General features: G+C 45.3%; 1 long non-coding RNA gene across 2 annotated transcripts in view; it reads left to right on the top strand.

The window, feature by feature from the left end:
• LOC121347194 overlaps positions 1-15,938 on the top strand; it is an 18,702-nt gene extending 2,764 nt beyond the window's left edge. The window contains exons 2-4 of one of the 2 annotated variants that reach the window (XR_005954199.1): positions 1,753-2,650; positions 5,656-5,778; positions 15,848-15,938. This is a non-coding gene — a long non-coding RNA (uncharacterized LOC121347194). Of the gene's footprint in view, positions 1-1,752; positions 2,651-5,655; positions 6,286-15,847 lie in introns of those variants that run through there. The other variant, XR_005954198.1, reaches the window with a different exon arrangement.
• The last annotated feature ends 4,243 nt before the right edge of the window (positions 15,939-20,181 follow it).

Here is a 20,181-nt window from a genome sequence, read left to right on the forward strand (position 1 = left end):
AGCGCGCGCGCGCGGGAGGGGACGGCGGGCGGGCGGGGGTGACGCACACGCAGCACGTACGGGGGCACGGCGCGGCCGCCAGGGAGCGCGCTGCCCGCCCCGCAGCCCTCACGGGGAAGGGCGGGGCTTGGCTGTGAGTGACGGGGGCGGCAGCCAATGGGGTCTTGTGGTGAGGGGNCGCCGACGGCAGCGCGCGCGCGCGGGAGGGGACGGCGGGCGGGCGGGGGTGACGCACACGCAGCACGTACGGGGGCACGGCGCGGCCGCCAGGGAGCGCGCTGCCCGCCCCGCAGCCCTCACGGGGAAGGGCGGGGCTTGGCTGTGAGTGACGGGTGCGGCAGCCAATGGGTTCTTGAGGTGAGGGGGAGGGAGGGGGGAGTGGGCGCCCCGCCCGCCCGGGGCGCGCGGAGGGAAAGGGCGGGATTTGGCGCTGAGTGATGGGTGTGGCGGCCAATGGGCCATCGAGATAAGGGTGAAGAGGGGGCTGGGGGTGTCCAGAGTCTCCTGGCGGGGGGGTGCGGTCTAATTCTGAGTGACAGGCGTAGCAGCCAATGAGGGCGAGAGTGCGCCCTCCACCCACCATCGCGCACGGCGATGGGTGGGGCTTAACTCTGAGTGACGGCCTTGGTAGCCAATGGGTTCTTGAGATTACGTGCGGGCGGTGCCTGGCTCTGAGTGACGGCTGTGGCAGCCAATGGGAGATCGAGATGAGGGGCGGGGGCTGGGGGGGGTTGAGGTGGTGGAGAGGTCACTGAGATGGATGTGGTGGCACTGGGCTCTTTTGGGGGGCTGAGGTGTGGGGAGGTCACTCTGAGGGAGATGTGGTGGCAGTGGGCACTTGTGAGGGGCTGAGGGGTAGAGAAGTCACTCTGAAGTGGCACTGGACCTTCGTGAGGGGCTGAGAGGTCACTCTGAGGGGATGTGGCGGCGCTGGACACTTGTGAGGGGATGGAAGGGCTGAAGTCCTGGACAGGTCACTCTGAGGTGGCACTGACACTTGTGAGGGGCTGGAAGGGCTGAAGTCCGGGACAGGTCACTCTGAGGGGATGTGGTGGCACTGGGCACTTGTGAGGGGATAGAAGGGCTGAAGTCCTGGACAGATCACTCTGAGGTGGCACTGGACCCTCATGAGGGGCTGAGGTGGTGGACAGGTCACTCTGAGGGGATGTGGTGGCACTGGACCCTCGTGGGCACTCAGTCCCCTGTGGGCACCGTGAGCTGCCAGCTCTGCCTGTTCCTGTTGGACCTGAACCCCTGTTGGGGCTCAAGTGGGAATTAAGGATGGGCAATTCCAGGAATTCCTGCTCCAGCTGTAATTCCTGTCACACCTGCAATACCCCCAGCCCCGAGTGAAAGCTGAGCTGCTCTGGGCTGGATTTCTGGGGGATTCTCTGAGGTCAGAGAAGGAAGCACCTCATTTTTACCTTTAAATACAAAAAACTTCAGATTTACCCTCATTCCATTCGATCAGCACACAATAAATCCCTTTTAAGAGAAAACTTCTGTGTGTTGGGAAAGGCTGGATATTCAGTCCCTCTTCCTTTCCACGTTAAGATGCAAATATATGTCTTCTCTAATAAATAACTTGGATTTTATTATTCTTTATTATTCTTGCTTTTGGTGTAGGATAAAGCCTGACCTGAATCAACACGTTCCAGACCTGCAGCTGCTGGGCTGACTTCCGCATTAAGATGCAAATATGTGTCTTCTCTTATAAATAACTTGGATTTTATATTCTTGCTTTTGGTGTAGGATAAAGCCTGGCCTGAATCAACATGTTCCAGACCTGCAGCTGCTGGGCTGAAAAGATGGAGACTGGAAAACATCCTTATCCTGGGAATATTGTGCAGCAAAAGGAGGGGAAAAAACAAATCCAGAGAACACAGGACTCACCACTTCTGCAGAGAGACTGAATTCATCTCGTTTTTAAGTAGAATCAACCGTTCAGAGCAAAGAGCAACGGGGAGAAAGCTTGAAATAACATTTGAGGATGAAAGTAGAACCAGAGGGGAGGGGAAAAAAAAAATAAATACTACAAAGCCAGGTGGCAGCTTGCTGCAAACACTTTTTATTTATTAATAAACACAACACACTCCAAACCTTTGGCTGCTTGGCAGAATCCTCAAAAGTCTTGGAAAGGGATCAAAGTTCTGCTGCTCCGCCGGCTTCCTCTCGCTGTCCCTGCCGCAGCTCGGGGGATAAGGGTGTGGAAAAGCCCCTCGCGTGCCAGCAGCGGTGGCTCTGTCCCCTCAGGGTGGCCTTGGGGACGCTTTGGTGCTGCTGTCTGAGGTGCTGAAGCCGCAGGAGCGGCTGGGAAAGCAAACTCGGGATTCTCTTTGCACACGTGGATTTCGGGATCGTTCTGCTCCAGCGCTTGGAAGCCACTTGGAAGCTTTTTAAGGGTGAAATGGATGCAGAGGCAGGCTGCAGAGCTCCCAGGCTGTGTGGGTTTTGGGTTTTTTTTGGTGTTTTGTGTGAGTTTTCTCCCTCAAAGCCGGGCTGCTGCAGAGGAGAGGCTGTGACTCACTGGGCTTTGCCTGCTGTGCAGCCGGTGTGGAATTTAAACCAGGCAAAAAACTGGCACGGCTCCCTGCCAACGGCGCCGAGCTCCCCTGCAGATCACAAGCTGGAATTGAGGAGAGAAGAAAACGTGAGTGAATTAATATTTTCAAAGGTGTTTTCTGCTGCAAACGTGCGGGTGATAAACCCCAGGTGCCGCTGAGGAGCGCCAGAGCCGAGCAGCTGGAGGGAGAAATGCCAGCCCTGGCAAGGAGGAGAGGCCTTTCCTCGAACCCGACTGGAATTCCAAAGCAGCCCCCAGCAGCTCTGGGATTTGCTGGCATCCTCCTCCACTCGGGCCCGCCCTGGGATTGGTCTCCAGGAATTCCCAGCCATGGAGATAAGGCTGGGATGGCTCCGTGACGTGAGGGGGGCACAGCCAATGGAGCCCAGGCTGGCCAAAACGGGGGAAAAATGGGATATTTTTATCTTGGCACGGGTAAAAATCGGCTCGGGGGGAGGTGAGGGTGGAGCAGGGATCAGGTGGGGAGGGAGGAGCTCCCACCCAGAGCAATAAATGCACCCAGGGTGTTCGTTAAGGACAATAAATGAAGCAAATTAATCACTTTATTCCCTCCCTGCTCTGGTCATATCTTTTTATTTAATGCTCAGGGGGTTTAAAAATCACAGAATTCCAGGGTGGTTTGGGGTGGAAGGACCTTAAATCCCATCCATCCCACTATCCCAGCTTGTTCCAAGCTGTCCTCAGGGGGGAAAAAATGGGATATTTTTATCCTGGCATGGGTAAAAATCGGCTCAGGGGGAGTGAGGGTGGAGCAGGGATCAGGTGGGGAGGGAGGAGCTCCCACCCAGAGCAATAAATGCACCCAGGGTGTTCGTTAAGGACAATAAATGAAGCAAATTAATCACTTTATTCCCTCCCTGCTCTGGTCATATCTTTTTATTTAATGCTCAGGGGGTTTAAAAATCACAGAATTCCAGGGTGGTTTGGGGTGGAAGGACCTTAAATCCCATCCATCCCACTATCCCAGCTTGTTCCAAGCTGTCCTCAGGCACTTCCAGGGATGGGAAATCCACACCAATTTCTTCCAGTGCCTTTCATAATAAAGAATTTCATCCAAATTCCTCATTTTTCTTCGTTTTCTCTCTCTGTTTATTGCCTTTTTCTTTCCTTTTTCCTTAAAACTCATCCTAAATAAAAATGCCTTAAAATTTTACTTATTTCACCACACCTGAATACCAATAATTGAAAGAACAACAACAACAAAAAATCTGTTTTTTTTTTTTTTAAATAGAAATATTTTCTACACTGACAAAATTCCTTTTTTCTCAGGGTTAAATCCATAGGGGAAAAAAAAAAAAATTAGGAATTAATTTTTCCAGTGCAGCTGTGCCATTTCTCCTGAGTTACCACGAGAGGGACACAGATGAAAGAACAACAACAAAAAAAATCTGGTTTTTTTTTAAATAGAAATATTTTCTACACTGACAAAATTCCTTTTTTTTTAGGGTTAAATCCATAGGGAAAAAAAAAAAAAAATCAGGCACTTCCAGGGATGGGAAATCCACACCAATTTCTTCCAGTGCCTTTCATAATAAAGAATTTCATCCAAATTCCTCATTTTTCTTCGTTTTCTCTCTCTGTTTATTGCCTTTTTCTTTCCTTTTTCCTTAAAACTCATCCTAAATAAAAATGCCTTAAAATTTTACTTATTTCACCACACCTGAATACCAATAATTGAAAGAACAACAACAACAAAAAATCTGTTTTTTTTTTTTTTAAATAGAAATATTTTCTACACTGACAAAATTCCTTTTTTCTCAGGGTTAAATCCATAGGGGAAAAAAAAAAAAATTAGGAATTAATTTTTCCAGTGCAGCTGTGCCATTTCTCCTGAGTTACCACGAGAGGGACACAGAAGGAAAGCAAAAGGAGCTGGGAAAGGAAAAACCCAAGGAACAGCTCGAGCTGGGATCACAGCAACACGTTTCCCTTTTGGCTGGGAATTTCTGGGATCACAGCATTCCTACAGCTCCCCTAAAATCCTAAAAAAAAATCCCTGAAATCCTGAATTCATCCCATAAAATCCTAAAAAATCTTCACAGATAATGGGCTAAGAAACGTGAATAGTTAAATTTTTTTTTTTTCAGTTTTTCCTCATTTTCCCTTTAGAATGTCAGGGCAGGGAGAGGTTGGGCTGGCTGGGATTTTTTTTTTCCATCCTGAGCTCCTGGAGCAACAAATCCCACAGGATTTTGTGGGTTTGGGGAGGTATTTTTGTTTATTCCCAGTGAATTTTTGTTTATGGAGCTTGGGGAGGTATTTCTGTTTATTCCCAGGGAATTTTCACTAATTACCAGCTGATGATGCAAATGCCAGGAAATCCCAGATCCCATAAAATTCCTGCATGGAACAGAGGCCCCATAAAACCCCCTGAAGTAAATATTGAATATTTCTTGGGCTCTTGTGGAATTAAAAATCCCAGTCCTGAAATGCCCTGGATTGGAATTAATGCAGAGTGGATTTTTAGGGATCTGCAGTTGATTCATCCTTAATGTCAGCAAAGCCCTGGCTGGGCAGGCTGGGATTGGGGTAAAAATGCTGAGAAAAAGGCAAATGGGAGGAAAAAAAAATCCTTATTTTTTAAAAAAAATCATACCTTTATGGACTTCAATCTTACATTTCTGTGACAACATTTTAACATCAATTGAAAGGTCCACTGAGTGCTGGGACACTGAGGGGTCATTTTCATATATTTATATATTTTTATATTTATATAACTATTTCTATTTTATATTTCTATTATATCCTATTGTATTTCTGTATTTTTATATTTATATTTTCTACTGTTGTATATTCCTAATTTCATATTTAGTTTTAGAATTTCATATATTTATTTTTGTATTTTTACCAAGCCCTTTAATGCCCAGAATGTTTTCACAAGCTAAAAACATCCCCAAAAACTGTTTTTAAATAGATACAAGAATTTCTTTAATTTGCCAGAAATTTTAGTGCAACAGGAAATGCAAATCCAGTTCTGATTTCAGTGGAGAAAATTCACAGAAAAATTATTTTTTTTGCTTTTATCCCTCAGCAAATTGTGATAAATCTGATTAATTTTGATTTACCTGCAGGTTTAATTGGGGATAAATATTCCCTGAACAAGTCACGGGGATGTGAGTCCCTGAAGGAAAAGGAGGAGAAGATTTTGGCCAAGATCCAGGGGTTTTGAATGAAGAAAGTTCTCAGAAATTATGGTGAGTGACATTAAAAGATAGCAAATAATAGAAGATAACAGATAATAAAAGAGAAATAATAAAAGATAACAGCAGGAGATGAAAAGGAAATGAAACTTGGTGCTCTAAACCAGCTCCAAATGGATACTAAAAATAAATAAATATATAAATTCCAATAAATTGGGGTTGAATATTAAAATAAGAGTTAAAAATACTGATTTTCAGCAGGAAACTTGACATCCTTCCCTCCAAAAATTGTGTTAAAAATCCCTTTCCTTGAAAAGAGCTGAGACAACAGAACAGGATTCAAGGAATTAATACAGAGAAAAAAGCTTTTTATGGACAGAACTTGTGCCTTTTGTGGGTTCAGAATCACCATGTGAAGTTAAAACTCACTAAGAAAAAGCCAAGGGGTTCCTAAAATCCAAGGAAAAACTGCTGGAATTCCTGAATTCATTCAAGGAGATCTTTGGGAGGATCTGTTCCCTGTTAAAGCTGCCTCTGGAAGGAGCAGAGCTGTTCAAAATCCTCAATTTCCAAAGGGACATCGACAGCTCTTGGGAAAAAAAAAAAAAAAAAAAAAAAAAAAAAAAAAAGGATTTCTCCAAAGCAGATGTTGTTGGAGCTGAGCTTAAAAACAAAACGTGGAGCTCTTGATGGGCTCCAAAATGTCCCTGTTTGTTGGGATTGCTGGCAGCTTTCCTGGGCAGATGGAGGGGATTGTGGAGTAATGGAAAATGCAGACTTCCCACAGGGCTGGGGGGTGTGTGGGGCTGCTGATCCTCCCCAGAAAGAGAGGAAAAGGGGGCAATTCCAGGTTATCCCCTGGCAATTTGTGCAGGTTTTGGTTTCTCCTCACATTTTGTGCTGATGCAGGTTTTTGGTTTTGGGGCAAGGCAGAAGGTTCAGGGTTTGTGTCTTCAAAGAGGAAAAAAAAAAAAAAATCACTTCAAAATCAGGAATTTTGGAGTCCCACCCTGGCTTTTGGTGTAAGGGAATAACATATTTACATTCTCTGCATAGAAAAGAAATCCTCCCAAGGAAATCCTTCTTTCCTGCTGTGGAGAAATGTTAATTTGGCTCTTAATGATGAAATAATGAAGGAATCAATAATTGGGGTGTGGCTGAGTGTCCCAACGTGCCCAAGGTGTGTTTGGCCACACCAGGACTTCCAGGAGGGCTCCAGGACCAAACACCCTTACCCAAAAACGGCCTGAAACAGGAAAATTTCATTTTCTGGCCTCCATCCCTGAAGATTTTTCCTTTTCAGTCCCTTTTGATGTTAAATTTGCCCAGTTTGGCCTCACCTTTACCTTGCAAATACTCCAAGTTTGGAAAACAAGGAGTGTCAAGTCATTTATGCTTCCACAGCTGTAGGAAAAGCTGGTGATATTTCATCAAGTTTAAGTTTCTTTTTCATTTTTTTTGCTGAATAAAAACCAAACAGAATGGAGGGAACCCAGAAGTGTTGGATGTTGCAGTTGTTTTGCCATCGTGGAAGGCCTTCCAAGGAGCTGTGTTTGTGTCTGGGGGGATGGTTTTAGGAAGGGGAAGGAATGTTTTCCTTGCAGAATTCTGTGGATTTCAGGAGGAATCCAGCCAGGGCTGCCCTCACAGGCCATGAATGGTCCCAGTGTAGTTTTGTGAGGCCTTCCCAGAAATCAGGAGTTCCTTGGAAATGAACCCAGGAATGCCATCAAACAGCTTGGGACAAGATCAAGGGGGCTGTGGGCTCCCAGACTGTCCCACATCCCCAGAGGGGAACATTCCCATCCCACCATGGCACCAACTCTCCAAACAGAGGGACCCTTAAACTCTGCCCCTACGTGCTGGGAAGGCTTCCCCTCATCCCCCCTGCTCAGGACCCTTCCAGCTGCTCCCTGTGCCAGGGATGATCCCTGGTCCCTTTTTCCAAGGGAAAGGGAGGGATCCTCCCCCAGCCTGGGGCTGCTGGCTCCTGTCCCCACCTCAGGCCTGTGGAATTCACAGGGGAGAGAATGATGCATCTGACTGCATCTTAGCAGAAGGCTAATTAATTAATTTATTGCACTGTATTATTCTGTACTGTATTGCATTACATCCAGACTGAATCTGCCAGGCTCTCAGCCCTGCACACACTGCCCAGAATCTTGTGGCTGTCCCGACAGTCCTGACACACACACACACACCAAAACACCCTCACTGTGGGTGAACAATCCCAGTTTCACAACACAGGCACAGCAAATGAGATAAGAATATTCTTGGGAAGAATTGTACCTTGCTTTTCTCTGTGAAGGGAAATGTGGGGCTGCACACCTGGCCTGACAGGCCAAGGAACCAAAACACCCTCACTGTGGGTGAACAATCCCAGTTTCACTCTGCTCTGGCACAACACAGGCACAGCAAATGATAAGCATTGTGTTTTCTTTCTCTGAGGTTCAGAGAATGTGAAACCCAGAAATATTCTTAGGAAGAACTGTGTCTTGATTTTCTCTGTGAAGGGAAATGTGGTGCTGCACACCAGGCCTGACAGGCCAAGGAACCAAAACACCCTCACTGTGGGTGAACAATCTCAGTTTCACTCTGCCTATGCACAAACACAGGCACAGAAAAGGATAAGCATTGTGTTTCCTTTCTCTGAGGTTCAGAGAATGTGAAACCCAGATGTATTATTGGGAAGAACTGTGTCTTGCTTTACTCTGTGAAGGTGAATTTCTCTGTGAATGATGAGAGGACTGCATTGATACCAGAAGGCTAATTAATTACTTTATTATACTATATTATTCTATACTATATTGCATTGCATCCAAATTGAATCTGCCATGCTCTCAGACCTCATCAAACACACACACACACACACAAAGTCTCTTAGACTTAATCCTTTATTTTTCATCAATCCAGTTGATTTATCCTAAGCCTGACAGGCCAAGGAACCAAAACACCCTCACTGTGGGTGAACAATCTCCACACTGCATTCTGCTCTGGCACAACACAGGCACAGCAAACGATGAGAACTGGAGAATGTGAAACCCAGAAATATTCTTGGGAAGAACTGTGCCTTGCTTTTCTCTGTGAAGGGAAATGTGGTGGCACAGGCCGGGCGAGGATCGTGATGGAAACACCTCAGCACCTCCCTGGCCCCAGCCCAGCCTCCTCCAGAGCCACCAGAGCCTCCTGGCTGCTCCGGGGGCTGTGTGAGGAGGCAGAGTTCCCACCGGGAAGGGCAGCCAGCTGGACAGGGAATAATCACTGGGAAGAGCCGTGGAAATTCAGAGATAAGCACCTTTTCCATGCTGCTCCCTGCAGGGTGACCAGCAGAGCTGGCATTCACATTCCAGAGGCTGCCACAGGTGCTGTGATGGAGCCTGGTGGAATTGCTGGATCCTGAGCAGGGCCTGTGGCAGCACAGCAAACCCATGGAAGAGGCTGGAAACTCTGAACTGGGGCTGTTTTTGCTAAAAACGGCACCGCTGGCCTTGATTTATGAGCAAACAGAAGTTTTAAAACGGCCTCGGGAGCCTGGCCCAGAAATCCATGAGCCTGATGTCATGTGGAGAGGGCCCAGAACACAGAATTATTTTTATGGAGTTGTTAGCAAGTGTTATTAAAAAAAATTGAAATGTTCAATTGGAATTTTTTTTATTTTTGGCTATAGGATGAGGACGGAGCAAAAGTCTTGGAATGGATGTGGACAAGACATCCCAGTTTTAGGCCACCCTTCCTGGCTCCAGATGAGAGCAGGGCTTTGCTGGAAGAGGGGATTGCAAAAGGGGATGTGAGGGAGGTCTGGAGAGCAGTAATTTTAAACAGCACTTCAGCCATGATGTCATTTCAGCTGAAAAATAATGTTCAAGTTTGGGCAAGCAGAGCCTGGGGCCAGCAGCCAGGGTGGGGAGGAACTGCAGCAAAATGGAAAGGCCAAAGTGTGGAAGGTCATGGTGGAAAACCATGGAATTTTCAGGATAACCCCCAAAAAAGGTGGGTGAAAACCCTGGAATTTTCTGTGAGCATGAGGATTCCAAGGAAATTAAGGAAATGGAGGTGTTCAAACCCTAGATGGGGTTTTCACTCCTCTGTCTGGAAGTCAGAAGCCAAATGCTGGAGCACAGGAACAGCCTGAAGGATTGGTGTGACCCCAGGCTGTGATCCCAAAGCGACCCTGAGCTCTTCTCCTGGCATTTAACCCAAATCCTGCCAAAAGCTGCATCCACCTCCTTGCCTGAGGAGGCCAAAAGGCTGAAACAACCAAGGGACGTCGTTCCAGTGGATTTGGACATCAAAAATATCTAAAATCTGCTTTGTGGGGCTTCTCCCTCCTGGGCTGAAATGGAGGATCACCCTCAGGCCAAGCTGTAGGATCAGCCCTTTCCATGGGGTTTTAAATGAATTCCCACTAATCCAGCCTTAGAAAGCTGAGCCTTGGTCAGCCTTGGATAAAGCCTCGCACATTTTGTCCCTTTTTCATTCCCTGTTCCACCACAAACCTCAGCTGGGGAAAAAAACCAAAAACAAATCCCAACAAAGCAAGCAAAGGAAGGGGCACCTGCAGCTGGAAATGACAAAAAGCTCCTGTTTTAGGAGGAGATTTAGGACTTGGAGCTCCCCAGGAACAAGTTCTCTTCCCACTGTGTTGGGAGCCAGGAATGAGCTCAGGCTGTGAGATCAGATTTTGCTGAGTCTACAGGGTTAGGCTTGTTCTTTCCTCTTTTCCAGAAGTTCCCCTCTCCAAGCCATGCCTGGATATTTGATTTCCTTGGGAAATCTCGGCCCTCTCGGCAGCTTTTGCTGCGTTTCGTGGCCGGGACGCTCAGCCCTGCCAGCAGAAAAGTTCCTTTTGTCATTCCCATTTGTCCACCTGAGCCTTGAGGTTCCTGGAATTGGGGGAGCTTTTCCTGGAAGAAGTGCTGCAGGCCGGAATGGTTTGTGCAGAAAGCACTCCAAGGCTGCAAAGATGGCCAGGAGGCAGCTGGAATTTAGGGAGAGCTCTTGGAATTCTCTCTCCTGGTGGGTATTTCTCTGGCTGTTGATGAGCACCCAACGTGCCCTGGCTCGAGGGGATGTTCAGGGGAGAACCTGACCCAGTGCTGGCCAAAAGGAGTTGGAATTTCATGGAGGGAACGTTGCAAAAACGCACAGGACTGATGTGATTCACATCTGGAATTCAAATTAAAGGAATTTGGGACCATCACAATCAGGCCAAACCTGTTCCCTGGCAGTTTTTTGGGGGGAAGAGCAGTTCAGGTGAAGCAAGGGCTGATTCTGGATCTCTCCACAGCCCATGATCCTGAAAATTATTATGGAAAAAGAGCAGCTTTGCCCTTGAGGCTGTTTTTCAGCTCTGGGTGGGGTCAGGAGAAGGCACTGCCAGCTCTCTCCAGAGCCTGTTCATTCCTGGGAGATTTCTGGGGCTGAGATTTTCTGGAAAACTCCAGAGGTTTGGGTCAGTCTCCATCCTCCTTCTTTCTGGAGAGCTTCCCGCCCCTTGTGAGCCTGCACACGCCGTTTTTCCATTTCTCTGGAAGTGACCAAAAACCCCAAAACAACCCCAGAGCCTGGATGATGCTGAATTTTCCTCTGAGCTCATCGAGGATGTCCAAAGCAGCACCATTTGCAGATGGGGCCAAGAATCTGTAATGTCTCAAAGCTGAGCAAAATAAAACGTGTGTGAGAGAGGAGATGGGTGATAAGGGGAGCTGAGGGGGTGGGAGCCAGGGAAAAAAATGGATTTGGGAGTCAGTGGTTGTCCCAAAAGCCATGAGGGGGTGAAATGAGCGTTTCCACCAGTGCAGCTGTTGGTTTGAGCCTCTTTAATGAATTATTTTGATTTACATTTGTTAATTACCTTCAGGAAGGAGCTGCAGCTCCAGACTGAGGAGATTCTCCTGCATGGAAGTGTTTCCCACTGTTCCCCAGCTGCTGACGGTTTTTATTGCTGGAATTTCCTCTCTTTCTTACTTGGAAATTCATCTTTTTATTGGAGGAAATCATTCTTTGGAGAGAGACAAAGGACAGGGTGAGGAATCCTGAGGGTGTCCCTGTCCTTCCCCACACCCAGAGCATCTCTGTGCATTCATCCTGCTCCCAGCCAGGATTATCCTTGCTGGAAAACCCCTGGAATGCCTCAGGAAGTCCTGGCAGGGGGACACAGGGTGAGGGACTGACACACCAGGGCTGTCCTGGGACTGTCCCTCTCTGCTCAGCCCCCAGGAGCTGCAATCCTTCCCTGCTCGGGATTTTGGGAGCAGTTCCCAAAGGAACTAAAAGCAAATTTTGGGGAAGAAAACTTCCTTTGGCGTGCTGGGGATGAAATGTCAGCTGAAAGGGGGACAGGCAAAAAGGATCGAGACAAAGCTCTGCTCCACCACCCCCAGGAGAGGAAGAACTCGATAATAAATCCATTTTCTTATTCAAGATTCTCATTTTGCCAAAGGACAACGAGTCCACCTCAAAGAACATCATGGAGAATTTGCTGGTGCTTCCTCTGCCCCTCTTTTCTTTGTGTTCTTCACAAACCTCCCCATTCCACAGCAAAAAAAAACCCCCACCTATCCTGGAGAGTTCTCATTGTAATTCAGAAAGGTTTTCTCCCCCATTTTCCTATTAAGAAAAAGCCCTTTTTCCTCACACAAGTGTTAAATGACTCCTATTAAACCCAAATTTAAGTGAATTTAAGTGAATTTAATCTCTTCCTGAGACGAGACAGAGAACATTACATTCAATAATCAATTTATTTCCCCCCCTTTTCTCTGTCCCACTCAGTATTTCCAGTTGGGAGAAAGGGAATTAACACACAGTGATCGATCCTTTCTTCCTCTCCTTACAACTCGAATCTCATTTCCAGCAGGGAAAAGGTTTCTGTCTCCTGCCAAGAGCTGGCTGCAAAATCATTTGTACAGAGCACCTCTTTGATCACTGCTGTCCTGAAAAGACCTGATTGCTGGGTTTGCCTTTTTCCAGCTGTTAAATTATCCCAGCTATCTTCCTGCTGGATTTGTTTTTTTAATGGAAAAAGGGAAAATTGGGAGGGGAAACCCAGCCCCTGTTGCAGTCAGCGAGAGGAAGAGGCAAGAGAAGTGGCATTAATTCTGAATTAATCCATTAAAAGTTGGTTTTTGCTGTGTATTCAGGAGATTTGGGCAGGTTTCCTTAAGCAAAGCCCTGGCATGGAAAATCTCTGGAGTTCCCTTGGGATGCCCATGGAAAGGGCAGCTCTGGGGGCAGCGTGGCCACAATTCCTGGGAAATTCCCAACTTCTCATCCCTCTGGGGCAGGACAGGCTGAGAAATGCCCATTTTCCCTGGGGGATGTGCCCAGCTCCATCTCCAGGGGATCCATTCCTCACCTCCCTGGGAAAAACCAAGATTTTCTCTGGAGTTCCACCCTGAATATTTCCCTTTTCCCCTGGATTTGGCTGTGCTCCCTGTCCCTGTTTTTAGGGTGAATATTGTCAGGTTCCTTGGGATCCTCCCCATGGAATGGAGTGATGGAAGCTCTGTCCTGGATGTCCCCAGCTGTGCCAGGAGCCAGCAACCTTGAGGACACCAAATCCTCACCTGAGCCACCCTTGGGATCCCAAAAATACCTTTTTTCCTCCCCAAAATGTGAATTTTTGTGCAGCTCCAGAGCCCGGGCAGCTCCAGCAGCGAGGACATCCCCAGAATCCCCGAGCTCCAGGGTTCTGCCTGTCCAGGGCTCAGTGCCAGATGTTCCTTCGGAGCTGAGAATTCTTGGGATGTGTTCAAAGCCAGCTCAGTGCTCCCTAAGAGAGGTCCCAAAGCTATTAAAGCGTGGACGTGCTGTCTGCCCACCTCCACCGTGATCTCAGAGCCCTGAGCACTTCCAGTCCTGCCTGGAGGAGCCAATTCCTGTTTACTCCTGCCTGGAGACCCCTGGCTTCCAAAATCCAGGAGCTTTGAGCACGGAGAGAGCAGTGGCATGCATCGTTTAGGGGGGAAAGGAAAAGCCAGGCTGCTTCGAAGAGCTTTTGGTTTTAAGCTCTGCCATCCCAAAGAGTTTTGGGAACACGGAGCAGCGAATCTGTGTTATTGTCATTATGACTCTGGGAAGTGTTTTTCAGGAGAAAATCCCAAAAAAAAATAAATAAAAGGGGAGATCACAGCCAAAGGGCTTTTAGTGGGAAAAGCTGAAGACTCAGAGCACGAAAGTCCCAGCAATTCCCAGCAAGCAGTGATGCCTTTGCTCTCTCATCACTTTGCACCTCTCTCAGACAAAACATCCCTGAGCCTTCCCCGATTTTCCAGCGCGATTCCAGTGAATTCTTCCCGCTTTCCTCGGCGCGGCTGAGCTCCCGCTGGCTGCTGGAGGAAGAGCAGCTCATTGTTACAAACCATCTTCATCCAGAGCTCGAAATCTTTTATTGTCCCCCGCTAGAAAAGGCCGTGAATAGTCAAGGAAAAAATGCAGAACGTTTCCTGCGGGGCTCGCGGGGCCCTCCTGGGGCTGGGATTGCGCCACGGCCGTGCCGGGAACGGCCCTGGCGCGATTCCCACCCCGTCCCTGGGGCTCCTTCCTGGGGACACAGTGGTGGGACACAGCTCCTCCTGATCCCAGCCCCCCTGGGATTTGTCACCCTCAGGCTTGGTGGGGAGTTTGGGGGACCTGCCTTGGCGTCCTGGCCTTGGCTTGGTCAGCCCAGGTGGGTTCCAGGTGTTCTGCTGGGACAGGATCCTGCTGGCTGAGGAATTCCAGGTGTTCTCCTGGGACAGGATCCTGCTGGCTGAGGAATTCCAGGTGTTCTGGTGGGACAGGATCCTGCTGGCTGAGGAATTCCAGGTGTTCCCCTGGTACCAGGGCTGGGTTGGTGAAGCCCAGGTGAATTCCAGGTGTTCTGCTGGAACAGGATCCTGCTGACACAGGGCTGGGTTGGTCAATCCCAGAAGAATTCCAGATGTTCTCAGGATCCTGCTGACACCAGGACAGGGGTTGGTCAAACCCAGGTGAATTCCAGGTGTTCTGCTGACTCAGGGCTCAGGTTGGTCAAGCCCAGAAGAATTCCAGGTGTCCTCAGGTTCCTGCTGACACAGATCTCAGGTATTTGGGAAGGGTTGGGACCACCAGTGTGGGACCAGCAGTGTCTGGGTGCTGGAGGCACAGAGCAGATGTGGGATCCAGCAGAGCTCCTGGATCCTGGTTTAGTGCAGGATCACGTCCAGGGTGATCTGGGATCCCTGGATCTGGACAGACCTTGGGGCTGGGACTTGTCACTGCTGTCCCCTCCTGTTCCCGAGCAGATTCCCAGGATGTGCTGCAGGTGACCCCAGCCCCCAGCCCACCTGAGGGTCTCCATGAGCTTTAAGGTCCTTCCCACCCAAACCAGCCTGGAATTCTGTGATCTGAGTGGAACCTGATCCACTTCACCGGGATCCATCCGAAACCCCGTGAAGAAACCAGAACTTCACACTTCGGATGCTCCATCTCCAAATTCCCAAAATCCCCCATGGAAGCAGCTGGAGGCAGGACCCTCCTTCCTGCCCACCTTTCTGTCCCAGACCAAACAAAAACCCTGCTTTTCAAAACCTCCACCGAGAAGATTTTAAAAAATTCCAGATTTCCCAGCTTGGTCGTGTTCAAACCCAATTTCACCCGTTGCTAAAACAATCCCAACAAACAGATTCCAAAAGGATCCCCTCAGAGCTGCTGCCAGCACTGAGCTAACGACCTGCAGCCACTAATTAATTAATGATGGGCAGCAGCAGCAGCAGCAGCGATGATGTGCGATAAACACCCAGAGTGATGCAAATATTCAAAATAAATCCATTAATCCTTGGGAAGAGCAGGAAAAATCCCTTCCTTTGTCTCACCCTGAGCAGTCTGCTTTGTGTCTGCAGCTCTGAATTCCTCAGGAAATCAAGGATTAAAGACCTTTGTTAAATCACTTTAATGCTTTTTTTTTCCATTTAATCAGTGGCAAAGTGAATTAAACCTGCAGACGGCTCCATTGTGCAATTTAACCTCATTTTTTTTTAACTTCAGCCTTAATTTTTTTACTTTATCCCTAATTTTTTTCACTTTATCCTTAAGTTTTTTAACCTCACCCCTAATTTTTTAACTTTACCCCTCATTTTTTTCACTCTGTCCTTTATTTCTCCAGCTCTTTTCTTCCCCATTGATGGAATTTGAGCCGTGGCAAGGCTGGGTCACCAGCAGAGGAAGGGGCACCTTGGGACCAGGATGGTTCTTTCCAGTAAGGTTGGGCTTCCAAGCATCATTTTATTAGGGTTTATTAGGATTTATTAGGATTTATTGAGATTTATTGGGGTTTTTTGGGGGTTTATTCAGATTTATTGGGGTTTATTCCAATTTTTTTTGTGTTTATTGGGATTTATTGGGGTTTATTGGTGTTTATTGGGATTTATTGGTGTTTATTGGGATTTATTTGTGTTTATTGGGGTTTTTTTTTTTGAGATTCCAGAATCCTAGGAAAGCATGGAATTGCACTGCAAGTTTTCCAAACCATAGTGAAGGGACAGATCTTCTCCTGGAGTCCAAGAGGAATAAAAAAAGGAGGAACGAGCTTAAAATTCCCTTAAAACTGAGAATTTCACTGCCTGGATCCCCCTGACTGGAAGAGAAACCTTTGGAAGCCCAAAGTGGGAGGAAAAGGAGAAGTTTTTTGAAGGCTTTCCTTGTCTCTGCTCTATAATTTGATTTTTTTTACACCAGAAATGCATCAGAGCCCCTGTGAAACCCTCCTCACCCCAGCTCCAGGCCGGAGATGTTTTCCACTTATTTTTAGACCCTGACCTTCCAAGGCTGAAAAATAACATTTTCCTCCTTCTGACTTTTGTCCTTGTCTTGGCAGAGGCCTGTTCAAAACAGAGAAATGGAAAATATTTCAACTTTCAGGCAGCAGGAGCTTCTCTTTTTCTTGTTTGTTTGTGAGCTCCTCTCATTTGTGATGTCAAGTCCAGGCAGGAAAAAAGAAAAAAAAAAAAGGTGTAACAAACCTGGCAGTGCCCAGACTCCAAAAAAAACCCCAAATAAACATTTTCTGCTGCATATTTTGATTTTTTTTTCAATCAGTAAACCTTCAATAATCATCCTGCTCCAAGCTGGGAGATGTTTCCCCATCAGCTCCTTCTGAATTTGGGTTTTTATTATTTTTTTTCAACAGGAACAAGCAAAGTTTTCTGCTCTGCCTCCTGTTGGAGGTGATTTGCAGGGGACTCAGGAAGGAATCAGATAAATCCAAGGAAAATAAAGGTGGGAATGAGCTCAGCCCAAGCAGCTCTGCTGGGCTTTGCTGCTCTCAGTGGCCAGAGCTGATCCCAAAAATCTGCTGCAGCCTAAAAAAAAATCCCTTTGGGTTTCTAAAAGGATAAAAATTTAAAACATTTTCTAAAAAGAGAAAAAATTGCCTTTATATGGAGGAGCCTTAATTCCTTTTAATGACAGTTATTGGGGTTTCTTGCAGCCTGCAGCAAAAATTGCAAAGGAAATGACCTGACTTGTCAATAATGTGGTTTTGGTGAGTAAATTTGGCTGTTAAATAATAGAAATAATAGAAAATGTGATTATTTTATAGATCATGTGGCCACCATTACATATAATAAAGGATTTATTATTATTATTATTATTATTATTCTCAGTTTCTAGGGTTATAAATGGGATTTTGGAAGTGCTGAGCTCTGTCCAGAGGCAGTGACTCCTGATGGGATTTAAATTTAAAAAAAAATCCCTCCCTGACTGGCTGGAGGTCCCAAAGTGCTTTTTCTCTCCAAAACTGGTGACATGTGGGCCACTGAAAATTCAGAAACCCAGAATTCGCTGGAGACTGAAATTTGGGAACCCGGAATTTGCTGAAGAGTGGAAATTTGGGAACCCAGAATTTACTGAAAATTTGGGTACCCAGAATTCACTGGAGACTGAAATTTTAGGAACACAGAACTCACTGGAGAGTGAAAATTCAGAATCCAGAATTCGCTGGAGAAGGAAAATTTGGGATCCAGAATTTTCTGAAAATTTAGAAATTCAGAAACCCAGAATTCACTGGAGTCTGAAAATTTAGGAACACAGAATTCACTGAAGAGTGAAAATTTGGAATCCAGAATTCACTGGAGAGTGAAAATTCAGAATCCCAGAATTCACTGGAGAGTGAAAATTCAGGATCCAGAATTCACTGGAGAGTGAAAATTCAGAATCCCAGAATTCACTGGAGAGTGAAAATTCAGGATCCAGAATTCACTGGAGAGTGAACTTTGCGTGTTCATCGATAACGTGGATTTCTTTGATCAATAAACACATAAAAATCCATTTCACATCTATTAAAACACAGAAATCAATCTGAAATCTCTGGATGACAATTCCAAGTCCCCTCCAGGCCAAGCCGTGCCCTGATCCAGGATCCCAGGCTTGTTTTTTTCCTGCAAAATGAGGATTTTGGGCTCTCTCTGCCCCCAAAAATCAGATTTTTGCTCTCACCAGGGGCCCTCTCCACTCCTCATTCCATGGCAATTACATCTTTTTCTTTCTACACTTTTAGTTAAAAAAAACTTCATTTTTTTTCCATGAATCCTTGGCAAAATCCCTTTTTTCTTCGTGTTCTGTGATAAGAAATGTGCTGCTCCTTGTCTGTGCTGCCTTTCCTGGGGGTGGGGATGGGAAAATTCCGATTTTTTTGGCTCTTCCTCCCCCCCCAGCTGGATGAACCCCAATTTTCACAGCTCTGGGTGAAAGATTTCATCCCTGAGGATGTGGCACAGGGAATTTCTCCATCATTCCCACCTCGTTTATTATTTGAAAATTCAGATTATAAAGCAGATTTCCCTTCAGGATATCAGTGGGGAAAAAAATCCTCTCTTTATTATCTTTATCATAATAACTTATAGCTTATCTTTAATCATAATAATTATAATCATAATCATCATAATAACAAAAATAATGGTAAAAATAGCAATAATAATGAAGAGAATGATAATAATGTTAGTAATTATTGTAATAATAATGCTCATCATCATCTTAATAACAATAATAATTTGAAGAATAGCAATAATGAAAATAATGATAGTGATAATGATGTCAATGATGGTAGTAATAGAATACAAATATAATAATAATAATAATAATAATAATAATAATAATAATAATAATAATAATAATAATAATAATAATAATAATAATAATAATAATAATAATAATAATAATAATAATAATAATAATAATAATAATAATAATAATAATAATAATAATAATAAATTTAATAATAATAATGGCATGGGGTTGATTTATCCCGAAATTCGAATTTCTGGATCAATTCCAAAGTTTTGATCCCACAAGGCTCAAACCCTTCAGCCCCTGGCAGAGCCACCCAAATGTCCCTGAGTGCAAATTCCTCCTTCCCAGTGGGAATTTGCTGCACAAAAAGGGTTAAAAAAATCCATAAATTCCAACATTCCTGGCACACCAAACTGGGAATATTTATTATTTATCATTATTATTAGTGATTAGCTATTTTTATTTTTGTTTATTTCTATTTTATTTTTAATTTCATTATATTTATATTTATATTTATATTTATATTTATATTTGTATTTATATTTATATTTATATTTGTATTTATATTTATATTTATATTTGCATTTATATTAATATTTATAATTTTATTTTTATTTTCTTTTCATATCTCTATATTTATATGACTCTTTTTTATTCTTTCTCATTTCTTTCAGGGCCTGGGTGGGCCCAGCAGCCCTCAGGGACCTGGAGCTTGGGAGGTCTGAGGTAAAAGCATTAAAAAAATCCCATTTTCTGTAAATATCCCAAATTCCTGCTGCTCCCACTTTCTACAGACTGAGCCTCTGTTTCCTGGGCTTTCCCTGAGCCTCTCCTGGGCTTTTTTTTTTTTTCTGTATTTCTGGAATGTTCCAGGCCTTTTCCAACTCCCACCTGGAATTTTTTTTTTTTTTTTTTTTTTTTTGGGGAATATTCTTGGAAATTTTCCCAATTTTCCCTCAGGGCTGATTCCTCACTCCTGTCTGAGCTTCCTGATGGGGAGAAAAATCGGAAAAATTTCCTTTTTCCCCCTCATTTTTACATTTCATCCTCCCTTCGGGAATCAAATCCAAAAGGATTTTGGGAATAAAAGCCACGGAAATGGAAATGGATCCAATTTCGTGGCGGTGAAATTTATCCTCGGGGGTTTTAAAGAGAATTTTTCTGCAGTTCCAGATGTCTCAGGGCATTTTCAGAAGGGAAATCCACCCGTGAATCATCGTCTGAGGAAGAAATAAACCCCCACAGGAAAAAATAATCTTCAGTTTTTAAATCTGGGATTTTCTTCCCTGATTTAGTGCCAAAAAAAAGGAGAAATCTGGAATTTTCTTCCTTATTTTAGCACAAGAAAAAAAAATCTTGAATTTTCTTCCATATTTTAGCACAAAAAAAGAATAATAATTTAAAAATCTGGAATTTTTTTCCCTGTTTTGG

This window comes from Onychostruthus taczanowskii, unplaced genomic scaffold, assembly GCF_017590055.1.
Source record: "Onychostruthus taczanowskii isolate IOZ18803 unplaced genomic scaffold, ASM1759005v1 scaffold112, whole genome shotgun sequence".
Lineage (NCBI taxonomy): Eukaryota > Metazoa > Chordata > Aves > Passeriformes > Passeridae > Onychostruthus > Onychostruthus taczanowskii.